The sequence below is a fragment of the Xyrauchen texanus genome, chromosome 9 (assembly GCF_025860055.1).
Source record: "Xyrauchen texanus isolate HMW12.3.18 chromosome 9, RBS_HiC_50CHRs, whole genome shotgun sequence".
NCBI classification, from domain to species: domain Eukaryota; kingdom Metazoa; phylum Chordata; class Actinopteri; order Cypriniformes; family Catostomidae; genus Xyrauchen; species Xyrauchen texanus.
Genome location: NC_068284.1, coordinates 27220581 through 27237434, shown reverse-complemented (window position 1 = coordinate 27237434; position 16854 = coordinate 27220581). Strand labels below are relative to the sequence as shown.

General features: G+C 37.0%; 1 long non-coding RNA gene across 1 annotated transcript; it reads right to left on the bottom strand.

The window, feature by feature from the left end:
- Positions 1–1513: 1513 nt before the first annotated feature.
- LOC127648997 (uncharacterized) lies at positions 1514–6322 on the bottom strand. The gene is made up of 3 exons (XR_007971250.1): positions 6262–6322; positions 1822–1881; positions 1514–1542 (listed from the first exon to the last, which is right to left on the bottom strand). It is a non-coding gene; the product is annotated as an uncharacterized LOC127648997 (long non-coding RNA).
- Positions 6323–16854: the final 10532 nt, after the last annotated feature.

Sequence of the window (16854 nt, the reverse complement as noted above, 5' to 3'; positions counted from 1 at the left end):
AAGGAAGTACAAACCACAAACCGTCAACAAGTTGTTGGGAGACCAAGGCTCATCGATGCACGAGGGTAAGAAAGGTTATCCCATCTTGTCCGAACTGACTCAAGATCTACTGTGGCACAAGTAACAGAAAAGTTTATTAATGGTTATGGGAGGAATGTGTCACAACACACAGTGCATCGCAACCTGCTGGGGCCTGTATGGGACTGCGTAGACTCAGACTGGTCAGAGTGCCCATGTGACCCCTGTTCACCATCAAAAGTGGGCATGCAAACATCAGAACTGGACCTTTGAACAGTTGAGGATGTTTGCCTGGTCCGATGATTCCCATTTTCTTTTGCATCATGTGGGCGGCCGTGTACGTGTGTACCATTTACCTGGGGAAGTGATGGCACCAGGATGCACTTTTGGAAGACGACAAGCCAGTAGAGGGAGTTTAATGCTTTGAGCAATATTCCTCTGGGAAAGCCTGGGTCTAGCTATTCATGTGGAAGTCAATTTTACAGGTGCCTAAACATCATTGCAGACCAGGTACACACTGGCAATCCTCTTTCAGCAGGATAATGCTCCCTGCCACACTGTACACATTATTCAAGAATGGTTTGAGGAACATGATGAAGAATTCAAGGGGTTGCCCTGGCCTCCAGATTCCCCAAATCTCCATCCAATTGTTCATCTGTGGGATGTGCTGGACCAACATGTCTGATCGACGGTGGCTCCACCTTGCAACTTACAGGAATTGAAGGATTAGCTGCTAATGTCTTGGTGCCAGATACCACAGGACATTTGCAGGGGTCTTGTAGAGTCCATTGGTTGGCACTGTTTTGAATGTTCAATGATCCGTGGTAAGTAAAGTCAGTCAATGTAGTAATTGTAATTTTTTTATCTAAGCCAAATCCTCCTTCCAGCAGTTATTGCTTGTGTAACATCTTATTTCAGTCTTCAGGGAAAACAGTACAGCAAATTCAATGCAATTATTTTCTAGTCTTAAATGGGAGGCTATGGTTTCCTGTTACAGAGATATTTGTCCCTCATGTACCGGTGGCCCAAATCTGTAAACAAAGTCTCCTTAAATAAAGGAGCATACAATTTATCTTGAACGTTGAAAAGAATCACTCTTCAGGCTCTGATTTTCTCTGCTGTTCAAACATTGTGAACAGGTGTGTTCAAAATTTGCAACCACATCAAATGTTTTCTGAGCAACACTTTAACACGTGAATTTGTGAGCTATTCATACTGTATGTTCAATGGCTGTTTTAAACCAAAATAATAATATATTATGATTATTCCAACTGTACAGTATATAGTGTTGTTCCTATCATGAAGACTCACAGACTTTTAAGTTTAAGATGACATTTATTTGATGAAAATGAAACAGGAATGTGATGTCTCTCTTTTACACGCCTGGCGGTCCAAAGAAGTTGTACACGGAACTGTCAGATCCTGCCGGCGATAGGAGGCAGGGGCGAGGAGCCTACCCTGTGCAGGACGGGACTCAACTGGTGATGGTGGGGTGGTTGAGGTTGAGGCTGCCATGTTGGCACACTGTAACAGCAATGTGATAGATTGTAAGCAGAGTTATAAAGTGATGGCTGATGCATGATTGGCTAGGAGTTTCCTAGCTAATGGTGCGATGATGTACAGCTGCGAGTCTTCCTGCTAGAACTATGCTGCGATTACATTTCCAGTACACTACAAACACAATCTACCTGTACACAATATATCTTTTTGTATCTTATTTTTTTTTATAAATTTTTCTAATTGCCATTCAATTAATTCAACAAAATGTGGAGACAGAAAGATGTCATAACTTCCATTACTTACACTGAAAGTTCTTTGTTCTTGCAAGTGTCAGAGTCCTCCCATTTCATCAGGAAAATGCATCTTAAACATTTAAAGCAGAGTTAATTTATCAAGGAAGCAGGATAGAGGATTGTGTGTATAGGGTTGGCCTGCCAAATCTGTGACAAATGTACCCTGTTAAAACAATTCTGGCAAGTTCCACACATTTTTTAAATTTCCCCTTTTGTCAAACCTTTTTTAATATTCTGTTCGGCAGAATCAATCCATCACTTTTTTGGTAAAGCATTAATTGCAAATTTAATATTGAGGAGACATTAACAAATATAATCAGAGGACCAGGGAAGCTGCTCTGTCCATTCCCTCTGTGTGATGTCAGAAAATCTCAGTATTCCTGTTTTAATATGGGGTGATTTTGTGGGGATTTGAGGTCTGAATATATGATTAAATAAGTTGAATTACAAGGACATTGTTTTAGGTTACAAACTGGTAATTACAAGGGTATTATGCTATAAATGTGGTTTATGAGGGCATTTCTAGTGTCCCCATTACAGCCCGACCGATATGGATTTTTGAGACAGATACCGATACCGATTTCAGAGGGGGAAAATTCACAGATTACCGATATGGTGGCTGATATTTACATTTTGAGCTGGAATGAAAACAGATCTTTTCTATGTGGATTTGACCTGATATGACTATGCAAAGGTACTCAGAATGCTGCTTTCTTAAACAAATATTAAAAATTTTTTAAAGAAAATTTGACATTATTATTATTATTATTATTATTATTATTATTATTATTATACATTGTCAAGAAATTCTAGGAATGAACACTGAGAAAATAAAGAATAAGTAAAATACAAGAAATAGCTTCATAAACATCAGTACTGATTAGTATAAGTAAATTGCTGACCATTTAAATAAAAATAAATACAAATACAATAAATAGCTAAATAAAAACAGTACTGTATGTTCCCTTTACAAAAAGAGTCACTATGTCAATGAACATTGACCAGAATTTATAGCCTCGGCTGGTGAGATCATTAGATGCACCTGTGGCCAGGCTATAAAGAGACACGTCACCAGCGTGTCGTCAGATCCGTTTTCTTAAGAGCAAACTGTGCTGTGTGTCTCACAAGCCTGTCAGAAACTTTCTTTCCTCTGTTAGGATTTAGAATTTGTAAGGCAGTGCGCAGTGAACCTTTTCTCCTTTCCCTCTTTCTATATGTATATAAAATAGAAAAGAAAAAGGTGCTTCACTGATGAGGTGGTATGCTTTGGAGCAGGTCCTTTCCTTCTCCATACTCTTCTCTTCCCATCACTCTGGTACAAGTTGATCTTTGTCTCATCTGTCCATAGGATGTTGTTCCAGAACTGTGAAGGTTTTTTTAGATGTTTTTTGGCAAACTCTAATCTGGCCTTCCTGTTTTTGAGGCTCAACAATGGTTTACATCTTGTGGTGAACCCTCTGTATTCACTCTGGTGAAGTCTTATCTTGATTGTTGACTTTGACACACATACACCTACCTCCTGGAGAGTGTTCTTGATCTGGCCAACTGTTGTGAAGGGTGTTTTCTTCACCAGGGAAAGAATTCTTCAGTCATCCACCACAGTTGTTTTCCGTGGTCTTCCGGGTCTTTTGGTGTTGCTGAGCTCACCGGTGCATTCTTTCTTTTTAAGAATGTTCCAAACAGTTGATTTGGCCACACCTAATGTTTTTGATATCTCTCTGATGGGTTTGTTTTGATTTTTCAGCCTAATGATGGCTTGCTTCACTGATAGTGACAGCTCTTTGGATCTCATATTGAGAGTTGACAGCAACAGATTCCAAATGCAAATAGCACACTTGAAATGAACTCTGGACCTTTTATCTGCTCCTTGTAAATGGGATAATGAGGGAATAACACACACCTGGCCATGGAACAGCTGAGCAGCCAATTGTCCCATTACTTTTGGTCCCTTAAAAAGTGGGAGCCACATATACAAAATTCCTACACCGTTCACCTGATTTGGATGTAAATATCCTCAAATTAAAGCTGAAAGTCTGCAGTTAAAGCACATCTTGTTCGTTTCATTTCAAAATCCATCGTGGTGGTGTTCGCTCCCAGAGACACCGGAACAATTGTGTGGAGCTACCTTGCCATTGGCTGGTTACGATTGGCCAAGTAGTATGTCAATCTTGTTTGCCAAGGTTAATGAATATTAATCCTTTGTAACCCTTGGAAACACATTTTAATGTTAAAATCACTAACCAAAATGATTTTATAGGGTTTTCCTATAAACCCTATAAATATTTCCCCAATTTTGTTTTCTATTTTTTTTACATAGACCACATATTATCTATGTTACAAACCCACATAATTTATTCACTGTAAACCATAGATAAACAATTTATAATCACTTTTATTAACATTAAAAGACATTATTACAATCTATAAAGCTTAAAAAAATTATTAAAACTGCAGCGCTGCCCAGGGGCGATTCTAGGGTCAGAGCTTTAGGGGTGCTGAGCACCCAATGAGCCCCACTGCCACCACCCACCCTCTTTTCACACAAAAATAAAAAATATGTCTATTGAAAAATAACTTTATCATTTTAACATTGGTTCAACTAACTCCAAAATCCAGATTTTTTTTCCCCTTTTTTTTGAGACCTTTTCAGAGCACCAGCTTAATTGTGAGAGTTCACACAGACAGCCCCCTGTAACAAACACAAAACCTTCTTCACTCAGCTGCTTTTCCTGACCGTTAACTCCATGTGCCTCCTTTTGTATCAACAGTAATCAGATTGGTTAGATTAGATTCCACTTTATATAAGTACTTGGACAACAAAATGTAATTCATCTTCTGTAAATTATTTACAAAAAATGGTTCTTGAATGGCTCTTTTTAGTGTGCCAAACTGAGTATGAGGGTATTGAGACAGCTTTAACTGTTTCCTCACCTGGTTCTTTCTGCATGCTTTCCCTTTCTCCTTCTCCATCTCCCTGACTTGGCACTGACAATCATACACAAATATATTGTAGGCAGGAGAGTTGAGGTCAGTTTGTCATGTCACAAAAATGTTATGGAGACCATTTACAGATTCTAAGGATATGATCAAAAGGCACACAGAGGCGTAGCATTTTAAATGTCTTTATTATTATTATTATTATTGGGCTTAGAAACTTTTTTAAATCACAAATTCCTTTCACAAGAGAAGCTGTATTCTCCATTGTGGGTTTGAAATAAATAAAAAAAATAAAAGCAGGGGACCATTGCCTAGATAAGTAATTTGATACAACAACAGATAGCTGGTTTGCATTATCTGTTACTTTAGCTTAACACTTTTCAGAAGAACAAAAAAAAAACAAAAAACATGACAGAGGTCATTATGGACTGTCCCTAGTCTCTCACCTGAATCTGTCTTTTTTCTTTTAAAGAACTGTCATATGTCCATTGCTCACTGGCAGGCCACACACACACACACGCACGCGCGCGCACAGAGAGAGAGAGAGAGAGAGAGAGAGAGTAATGCTAGGAGTTCAGGAGTTAAGCCTGGTTCAGGTTAAATCCTCTGTGTGTGAGCAATGAATAAATACAGCAAAAGAAAAACATTAAACTTTCTTTTATTGTCTAGTTTGATAGTCAGCCACAACTGAAAAATAACAGATATAAATCTAGGAATGAATAACAATTCATTTAAAAAGCCACAGTGAGTGTTTTCACACATACTGGTGGTATACAGTGATATGTTTCTTTTACTCTGGTCCAAACGCCAGGGCTTCATGTTTCCATGACGACTGACCAGAAAAGACGCACGTGATGTCATGTTTACATGACTCCCGATTGTTAAAATGAGTATCAAATTAACGATAAACTTTACCAACAGAGACACACATACGCACTACACAGGTACGCCGTTTATTTGTCGCGCATCTTTTTTTGTTTCACCCTCTAGCAGTTAATAAACAGAACTGCATGCGTCTTGCGGAAGAACATTGTAACCGGCGCTATTTCTCTCCGTATTTGACTAAGGACGAGACACCCAGGTCCTGTGCTACTCCACAGCGGCGGCGACCCGCTGGACTAAAATAGTCCAAAAATAAAAACTTATTATAGGTGTACCATGGTAATTCAGGATACTGACTCCAGTACTCACCGATATGGTTTCGGAATCGGAACAACTCTAGGTAAAAGGAAAGAAGTGTGAGACACAGCTTTGGAGCAACTTGGATTCACAACACTACATAACGGGTTCTCCCTCTGTGTGTGTTTCGCGCTGGATGACGGTCGTGCTGAGCGGTGCAGGTACAGAGGAGAAGTAGAAGAAGAGAAGAGGATGACACCATTTGCTAAGCGGGGGTGTATTCATTTTCATCCTTAACGCATACATTTTAAACCACAAACTACGGAGTACGTTTTGGACATTATTTAACCTTGTCAAAGACGAACAAAAATTTTAGAATAACAACATTTCTTACTCCAAGTTTTACGGGTGCTGAGCTCCTTTTTAGGGATGCTGAAGGGGCTAGACTCGCCCTTGTTTCCACCATTGAAGTCTGCTGCTCGAAAGAAGCCAGAAGCTTGGTTTCCTGCAGTGTGAAATCAGAATAATGTTCCATGTTTAATAGTCTCATATTTTCTTGCTCATAAATTGTAGTTTACTGTAGTTTTAAATATTAACCCATAATTATGATTAAGATCTATAATTAACATCTTTTAAATCGGTTTAAATTCTTACTGGAATTTCTTTTTTCTTTTAATTTCTTTTTTCAGATGTGCTCTAATTCATACAGAATAAAGACACACTGGACTAATATATGGTTTTGGTGTCGAATCACATTCCTTTTATCCATCAACAGTGCATGGTCAATTTTACTGAGCATGAGCAGCGCTGCAAAAATAAACTCTGAGCCGAAACCCCTGCTGCACTGCCATGCTTCTGATGTTCTGATGTGAATGCTCTAATCTGTTATTATGGACGACGAACAAAATACGCCCTGCTCACGTGCTGATTATGCTTGTGATGTGAAACGGGCGATACACTGTATCTGATAGTTATGCTGGTAGCACATCCTGAAAGATATTATCTGGCTGATAAGATGTGCTACCTAGTATTTTAACAACTTTAATGCTATTGAAGTATATACCGACAGGTTTTCCCATGCCTCAACATGTGCTATCCAAATTTAGGATTTACATATCACTGTTTTCACTGCTGGTAGCACATCCTGAGCAGGAAGCAGTTTTTCTTGCATACCACCACTTCATCACTGCTCTTTTTTAAATTTTAGGCTACATTATTTTCTGTAAATCAGAGTTCTACATTAGATTTCCACTGTTCTCTTATGTGGGTTGATATGGTCAAAGATAGGCTTAATCATGTCTAAATATTCTTCCTCAGATTTAATAAACAATATCCCTACATTGTATGTTTTCAAAGTACATTTAATCAAAACCTATTTGTTAGTCAAGGGTGTGAGGTTTTTTCTTCAACCAGATCTTAAGGAATTTACAGCCAGACACAAATGTTAATTAAATACCCATTGTAATATCATTGCATATGATTTTAACGTAAATAAATGCACAATATTAACCATTTTATTTTTGTGTTAGGTAAGATAATCCCCCCACCACTTTTTTTCTTCCACTTCAAGCACTGAGAGCAATAATGCAAAAAGATCAGATATATGAAAGCTTTTTCTACTCCTTGGGGAATCATGAGACTGTCACCACATTATGCCAAGACATTGAACATGCTAAATTATGAACACATTTTTTATTTATTGAACTGTGTTGCCATTGTGAGGCATTAAATTAAAAGCGAAAAATTGAAAACAGGAAGTGTCTCATATCTTCTATTTGCAATATGTGATTACCAACTGGTAACCAAAAACAACTATTGTTCCTTGACATTGGCACAACGTCCTCATGATGGACTGTTCCAAATTACGTTGTGGCTACAAATCCAGGAATTTAACTTTTCTGGTTGTCACAACATAATCAGTTACGTTGCCCCGATGAAAGATTGGTAGTTAAATTATGGTGCAGTTAGGTAATGCAAGAAAACTTATTTAAGGTTAAAATAGACATACAATAAATCTGTAAACTAAAAACAAATAAGGATTCAATTATTAAGCCTGTTGCAATTATTACATTGTATGATATTTAAATTGGGTATATGGCCGTATACGAACAAATACGATTAAAGTTAATATGTTTGAGCATTTATGTACACATTTAAATTCCACAAATGTAAAAAAAAAAAAAAAAAACATGTTAGAATTGGCTATGCACTAAATAAATGTAAAAAATTGGGAAACAGGGAGTGTTCATATCTTCTGCGTGTATTGTGTGATTTAGACCAAATTTGAGTGTTATGTTTTGTCTTGGGGGCTAATCACTTGGATATGGCTATTGTGGATCACAGTCATAGCACCACCAAATGGCAGCAGGAAGTGTGACACTTAAGACTTTGAAATAGTCCTCTTACATTTACACAAATCACTTAAAAATTGTTTAGTCACTGCTGAAGGAAAATTTTGAAGGGTGGCTTGATGGCATTAATAGTGTTGTCATGGCAACTGATTAAATTACACGAAGTTGTAGTCAAACTGGAATGGTGTCATATATCTATTACACATTGTATGATTAGGGTCAAGTTTTTACATTAATGTTGAGTTGTTGATGTGTCCATTGTGCATTGTTTTCCAAAAGCAACCAAGTGGAAATGGACCCATGGTGCTTGGGCCCATCATCGCTGCTATATTTACTATAATTAATCTTTTCAACGTTTTTTTGGGGTACATTACATGTGTGAAATCTCTTAAAATTTTGCACACACATCAGAGTTGTCAGCCATTGGGGCTGGGAAAAGTTAGGGGTGTTCTGTAGTGCCCCTTGTTATAGGGGCAATTAAGGTAACATTATGCCAAGACACTGACAATGCTAAATTGTGAACTGATTTTTTATATATTGAACAGTGTTGATATGGCAAGGGAATACATTAATTGCAACAAAAAGGGAAACAAGAAGTGTCTTATATCATCTGCATGCATTGTGCGATTTAGATCAAAATCTGTATGTTTGGGCTTGGGGGCTGATCATATGGATGTGACTATTGTGGATCATGGTTGTAGCGCCACCAACTGGCGGCAGTAAGTGTGGCACTTGTTTACCTGTATTGCTTCCAAATTATTTACAATTTTGCCAAAACCCTGCTGATGTCAAATTATGGAGGGATTCTTGATATCTTAAATATTGTTGCCATGGCAATGCATTACATTTTATCATTCCTTTCTTTGTATATATGTGTGATTTTGAGGCACTTGGCATGCTTAAAATGTCACATTGAGTTGTTAGCCATAAGGCCTGGGCAAAGGTTAACACATGGGTGTGGAGGGAGGGCTCTATAGCACCACCTTATGACTAAAGTGGTGGGGTCAGTTTCACCTACAGTCACCGAACCTAGTACACATATTGTAGTCATCAATCCGGACAACTTTTGAAAATAACAATTATTAGCTGCGCCCAACAAGAAGTCGAATTGTTTTTATTAAGTTCAGATTTTTTTTTTAAATTGCAGTCCCTGAAGTTTTAATCCTCCTAGGGGATTAATTTGACTGTAACCAAATTTAGGCAACATTATGCCAAGACATGCAGAAATAATAGCGTGCACTGTGTGAATAAGATCAAAACTGAGCTGTATGTTAGGTAAAGTGGGCTGGTCACATGGATATAGATACTGTGAGTCATGGTCATAGCGCCAGAGATTAATAACAGTAACATTTAGTCACGTTACGTCGCAGCACCCGAATAGTAGTTTGTATTCAAAACTTTTATGAGCAAAGCACAAAGGTTTTGTTAGAGCTAAGTCAAAAAGTAAAGATTTGTTCTGTAGAAAATAACAGCCTGTATGAAACCTTTGCAATTGTGCTGTCCATGCACTTGGGAACTGCACTGATTTAGCATAGCTCATGCCAAATTATTTTTATTCAGTGCACTGAAATGCACTTCATACAACTGGCAAAGTCACACAGTTTAGATTGCAGGATATTTAAAGATAGTCAAACAAACACAGACAAGTTAAAATATATATACAATAAGGCATGGTCAGTTTGTTCGTCGTCCATAATAACAGATTAGAGCATTCACATCAGAACATCAGAAGCGTGGCAGTGCAGCAGGGGTTTCGGCTCAGAGTTTATTTTTGCAGCGCTGCTCATGCTCAGTAAAATTGACCATGCACTGTTGATGGATAAAAGGAATGTGATTCGACACCAAAACCATATATTAGTCCAGTTGACACAATGTAAAATTAACATTTAAGCGGCTAGTTCACAAGACAGTTATCTCAGTTAACAGACATAATGTAAAGTAGGTTATGACACATTAAATAATAGAATCAATGCAGGAAGTGTTTTTAGGGATTCAATGTTTAAACTATTGTAAATCCTTGATAGAAATATTTGCAATAGATAGTACTATTATTATTTTATTTATCTGAATGAATAATTACTAATAATGACTGCTATGTGAGTGATAGATATTTTTCTTAATGACTCATTAAAATGAAAAAGACAAAAGTATTAAGATTTGAATCACACAAGGAAGGACCTTGGATGAATGACCAGAATAATTAATTATTCAGACTTATTGTAAAACACTTTTTTAAGCCTTTAAGGATAGATTTTGTTTACTTTTCAGCTCTATCCTTGAATTAATAAGCCCACCTTCTACAGTTTAATTTAAAAAGTGCCCTACATCACCATCTGGTGATAGTCTTATACAATTACACCTAGCTATCACCAACACCTCTCTCACTGTCAGCATCATGCTTTAATCTAATTCATTAATGATTGGTTAGTTGGATAATATGTATTTAATTTAATACATATAACACATAGAGAATAACTATCTGTATTAATGCATGGGAATGAACGATCTCTGCAACCCTCAATCAGATAAATTCAATAAACAAAATAGTCTGTTAAACATGGGAATAGCAGTAAAAGGGATAGTTCACTCAAAAATGAAGAATATGTCATCAATTGCTGATCACGGTGTAGTTCCAAACCCCTTTGACTTTCTTCCATGGAACACAAAAGAAAATGTTAGGTACTGTAGTTTCAGTCACTCACCTTTTACTTTCATTGCATATTTTTCCATACAGTGGAAGTCAATGGTTACTGAGACTGTCATTCTTATACATTTCCTTTAGTGTTCCATGAAATAAAAACGAATGAATGTCATAAGAGTTTGGAACAACACCATAATGAATAAATCATGACATAATTTACATTTTCATGTGAACAAGTCCTTTAAATAAATTGCCAAAACCATTTTAATGGATTAGTGGTTAATGAGATTGTTCAATGGTGTCATTACTGTAGGATCACTTTTATGCTCTTTCCAGTATCATTAGCATTGTGCAAATGTTTTATATAGGCTATATTTGCTTGTTCCAGGCAGCAGGGTTCAAAACACAGGTGGAGTATTATAACTCATTAAATATTGGTCTCTGTGACCTATTAAACCCAGTCTAGTCATTTGGAAAGGGCGCTGTTACCTTAATACATGGCTGCTTTGTTGTCATTTTATTAGAGAAATTGAGATAAAAATGGTTCATTCTCTTGCTTTGTAATGTCTATTAAAATATTCCTGTTATGTTATATTTATTTGATTTTAATTGTGAATCCAAATAAAACTTGTTCTTCTGGTTCACATGGGCTGTGTGTAACTGTCTGCACTTTGTGAATGTGTGTCTATGTATGTGTGTCATGGGCACAAACATAACTAAACATTATCACACTTGCACACATACTATATATCTATCATTTCTATCATCTCATATTTGAAGTTTATCTGGCAGCCTGGTAGAAAAACAAATCTGCAACATATGACAATTTGGTAGATTTGAGAAAATCAAATTGTCATATGTTGCAGATTTTTTTTTTCTCTACCAGGCTGCCTGATAAACATCAAATATGAGATGATAGAATGATAGAAGCATAACTTAGAAGGGGAAGGAGGTAAAGAAAAAACAAACAAACAAGTGAAATAAAAAAATAACAGGTACCTAGAAAGAGAGCACATTGCAAATAATAAAACCCAAAGTGTAGGAACAAATTGTGTTTGTACAGCAGAGTGATAACCAGCAGGTCGCAAAGAGGTTAAAACAAAATGAATGATCCAACGTGACGCAAACCATGGTCCTCCCTGTTAACTTTAAAACTGCTGTTAGCAATTTATGCACCCTTAGTGGTACCAAATGTAATTGTAAAAATAATGACCATTTCTAAACAGGTTTCCCAAACACTCGCTCTGTCATTTTTTGTACAAACAGGTAGTCCCGCCCCAAAACTCGAGCCAACAGTTGAGAGCAGCCGTTAGGTTTTCTGATTGGCTAACTTGCAAGTCTTTTTATATGTTAAAATACTTTCTCCTATCCCAGCTTGAGGCTAGGGAATGCTTAGTTTTTCCATGTGTCGTTCCAGTTTCCAATATGTTTCAAAACATTCTCTCAAATATGAGCCGTACGGACATGTTCGATGCGTGCATACTACGACTGCTTTGTGATATAGTTAATGCTAGGCACAAGTGCAGATGATGCTTACTGTGCTGTTTACGAAATTAGCAGCAATTAAACAGTTTGAGTGTGTGTGTGTGTGTGTGTGTGTGTGTGTTTATCAGGAAGCCCTGTGGGGAAATGGGATTCAGTTAAAGTGCCCTGAAGGCATCTATTCTGTAAAGCAGCTATCGACCTCCAGCTGCGAGAGCAAGGGTAATTTTGGTGAAAAGAAATCTTAAGATAGAAAGCAGTGCCCAGTGCACATAAACACTACTCATTCTCACCTGCTGAAGAAATCAACACAAAATAAGAGCAACCAAATTCATTGGACCATTAATGAAGGTTTACCTGATAACGTGGTTCTTACTGCGGCAGTTTTATTTTGAATGACAATTGTTAATTATCTACTATATAGTCATTATTAATTATGAACTGATTTTCATTAATAAGGAAACACTAACCACCAAAACACACAACTCCCACCGGGCAAAACATGTGGAATTCACTTAGCAGGATACAAGGCATTCTTCTGATTGACAGTTGAAGTATTTCCATCAGTAGTGTGAATAGGCTAACAGCATTAACAAATTGTGATAGTTTAGGAAAGAATCTCATGTAATGCCGAGTACTTGATTTTACACAAAAAAACACCAGGGGGCAGACTTAAGCAAAAAACAAAACTTATTAACAAGTAATTGGTGCTCATATTCTTGGGAAGTACTTGATTATAATTTACATTAGCGGAAATTGAAATACATCTTAGTTAAGTAGTAAATAATGTGTTGAGAGGGTTTTCCAAAATTGAGCAGCTATATTATGAAGGTTGACAATAAACTGGAAATATGATTGTAATGTTTTTTTTTTTTTTTGCCAATTTCGCTAAAATTTGTTTCAGATAATATGTTTTTTGATTCTCAAACATTAGATTCGCAAAGAATACGTTATGCTAATTAACTATATCCCATAAAATTACAATTCATTAAGGTTCCAAAGCATTCTGAGTGAAGCTATTTGTCAGAAAATATATAAGGAGGGATATTTTGAATATATTAATTTAAACAGAGAGGGAAACAAAAGAGATTGTTATACCCACGTGCAATCCAGATTTAGGTGATGATGCTATGATCCAACTACTATGATCACCCAGTGTTGGGCACACAGGAATCTAATTTCTCCATATAAAGCATAAATATACATGGCCTGGTGGAGGCTGATAAGCTTTATTTTGCTAGGACTTGGGGGACACATTGAATATAGCCGTGCTGATCCATCTTGGAGATTGAATCATGTAGAGGGACTTAGGCAAAGCCTGTGAATGGCCATGCTCTCAAAGGTTCGCATATCACAAAAACCTGAAGCACAGTGATGAATGAGTTCTTAGCCTATTTACATAGATGCTGAGGCAAGTAGTGATGCCCCAGAAGGAATTTAGGTAAAATGCCTTGCTTTGTAGTATGCATCCAAAATGTCTTTTTAATTTAAAATGTCTAAAAATAACTTTTTATGCCAGGTCTGCAAACTTCATTCAGCTTGTGTTGTGTAAAAACATGATCATGAGGTTGGAGACATTTCAAGTATCTAATTTAAAGATACAGTATACTGTATTATTTCTTTGGGTGGAATAACTGACGATTTCTGACAACTTGCAACCGCAATTGCTGTAAAATCACCGCTTTAGCTAGCTGGCAGTTTCATGGTTGAAAACATATCACTGGAGTCATCACTCTGTTCAGAGAGACATTTACTGTTATTTCAAAATAGTTTGTATTGTTTTATATCAGCCTGCCATTTGTTGCAGTTAATGACCACTACTGTATTGGTAATTTTTGTTATGTTTTGATGGACTATAAATAAAAAAAAAATTGCCATCTTTGAAAAAAGAGGAAAAGAAGAGCAGTAGATTTTGATCTATATCATCAAGTCATCAGTTTTGTTCTTTAAGCATTCATTTATTTCAAGAATACTGTAAATGTAATATGCATGGGCCTATAGTACAATATGCTAGTGTTGGGTTCGAGTCCACCTTAGTCGAGTCCGTGTCAAGTCCGAGCCTTTAAACAATGAAGTCGAGTCGAGTCCGAGTCAGACTCAAGACCGAGTCCATAACAGGCCGAGACCGAGTCGAGTCCGAATGAATCTGTTCATAAATCTGAATTCAAATTGTAACCATAAACTCAACATCAATCTTTTAAGCTAATTTTAACGTTCACAACTAAGAAACACAATTGTCAATATAAATGTAACAAAAACACTTCTATATTTTATGATTAGTTACCTGCTGAACAAACTTCAAAGTGGTTTCAGAATGAAAGCAAATGCTTCAGGTGTATAAAGACAAAATTGTCCTTCAGCACACTTCTTATTGCATTCTGTTGACATTTCAGATATTTGTTGCTTTTTCCCCTCCACACAAACATAGACTAAAGAAAGTGAAAGCTGCATTAGTCATTAAAACGTGTAGGTTACAGATGTATCCTCCATTCCCTGATGGAGGGAACGAGACGTTGTGTCGATGAAGCGACACTAGGGGTCTCTCTTGTGTGGCTAATATACCTCTGATCTATGAAAAAAGGCCAATGAGAAGTTGGCAGACAGAATTTGCATGTCCCGCCCCTGGACATACGGGTATAAAGGCAGGGAAATGCGTCTGTTTCATTGAGGATTTTTCAAAGGAGCCGGAAATGGTCCGGCCACAACAGTGGCTCGGCTCTGTTGTGGCGACGTGGCCGGGAGGACACAACGTCTCATTCCCTCCATCAGGGAACGGAGGTTACATCTGTACTGTAGACGTTCCCCATCTGTCACTCACTTCGACGTTGTGTCGAAGAAGCGACACTGGGGGTCCAATTTAAATCACGCCATGTGCTGAACAGTGTACATGTACTGCTAACACAGGAGCAGGCAGATACTTGACATGCCAAAACGACCAGCTGTATCAGACTGCACGTACAGAAAAGTAACCCTCCCAAACCTGGTTGTAACTAACAATAACCAAGATTAGTAAATGCAGTAAAAATGTTGTTCATTGTTAAATTAAACTTACTAATGTTAACAAATGGAACCATGTTGTAAAGTGTTACCAAATAAATAAATATATCACATCACTGTATCATTTGAGAGGCATAATGCTGAATTACACTACATGACTACATTGCACCAGTTTTAGCCTGGCTGAGTTGGTGATAGTTGGCGCTAGTCATCCCAAGTCTGCAGATATTGGGGCAGTTGGATATTTCACTGCAAATTGCACAGTTTATGATGGGTACAGTCTCCGATTTCTTAACCTCTATCTATGATTCCATCTAGTCTGAGAATATCAAACATGTTTAATATTTGATGCTCAGTTTTTGTCTGTGGCAAAAGATGATAAGTGTGCGATGCCTACTAATTTAAAACCTTTTCAGACTTTAAAAGTTGTGTAGAAGTAGGACATATTTCTGCATAAAAATCCTTGTTTGTCCAGGAACAATATTTCAATAAACCAATTAGATTTTATGGTGAGGGTTAGATTGAGGGCTGTTAGGGGCAGAAACAACATTCTTAAGAATCTATCACTTTCCTCAGATTTAAGGGGTAGGTTAATTTTAAAAATACGGTTTGGCCTAGGTTTGTTTAATAAGAATGTTGTCCCATGACCAACAAAGGTTGATCCATGAGCATGTCCAACTTGGCTAAATAATGCTGTACAACTTCAGTGTTTGTTATAGTTTTCGATAGAATAAGAAAACCCATTAGAACCATTCTTAGAGCTTTAAACTTTTATGTTAACAATTATTGTTATAATTAAACCTTATTAATCCTGTTTGTGATCATTGTATAAATAACTTTGGCAGGCCAGGAAAAGAGCTCCTTCTTAATGAGGCTGCCATCATTCCGGTGGAGTTGAGTAGCACAAACCAGAAAAGACTCTAGAAGTAGGCTCTCCCCTGGGGAGGTCATGTGCTCAGACCCACACCGTGATACATCTTTCTTGTTGACTATAGTAACCACTGTTCCACTAAAACATAATCAATTACACATTGTTTGAAGATGTTTCAACCTTGGACACTAGTATTCTGAGTTAGTTTAAGAACACATTAATCTTATTCAGTGAGATAGTGAGAATATTTCATTGTCAAAGCACTGACGCATAGTAGAGAGTGAAAAGCAAATGTAAATGTGTTCTAAACAAGTTACTTGCACCTAACGGTCTGAAAAATGCTCCATGCCTTTGTTAATGTACCATGCATTACTAACTGCTGGGGAGATTGTTGATCAATGCTGTTAATGAACAATGTTTCACTTTGTTTTTGTTTTAGTTTCCTGATTTTGTAGCAATCCTCACAGACAACAGACAACAAAAGCTGACTACATAAGTGGAACTGAATGTACAGAGTTTCTTACTGATTTGTAAAAATCAATACACCCTTACGGTATTATTGAAATGCCTTTGATATTTTATCCTACAGAGCCTAAAGTGTGACCATAGAGAATATATGATCTAAATTTAAGTTTATGAAATGAA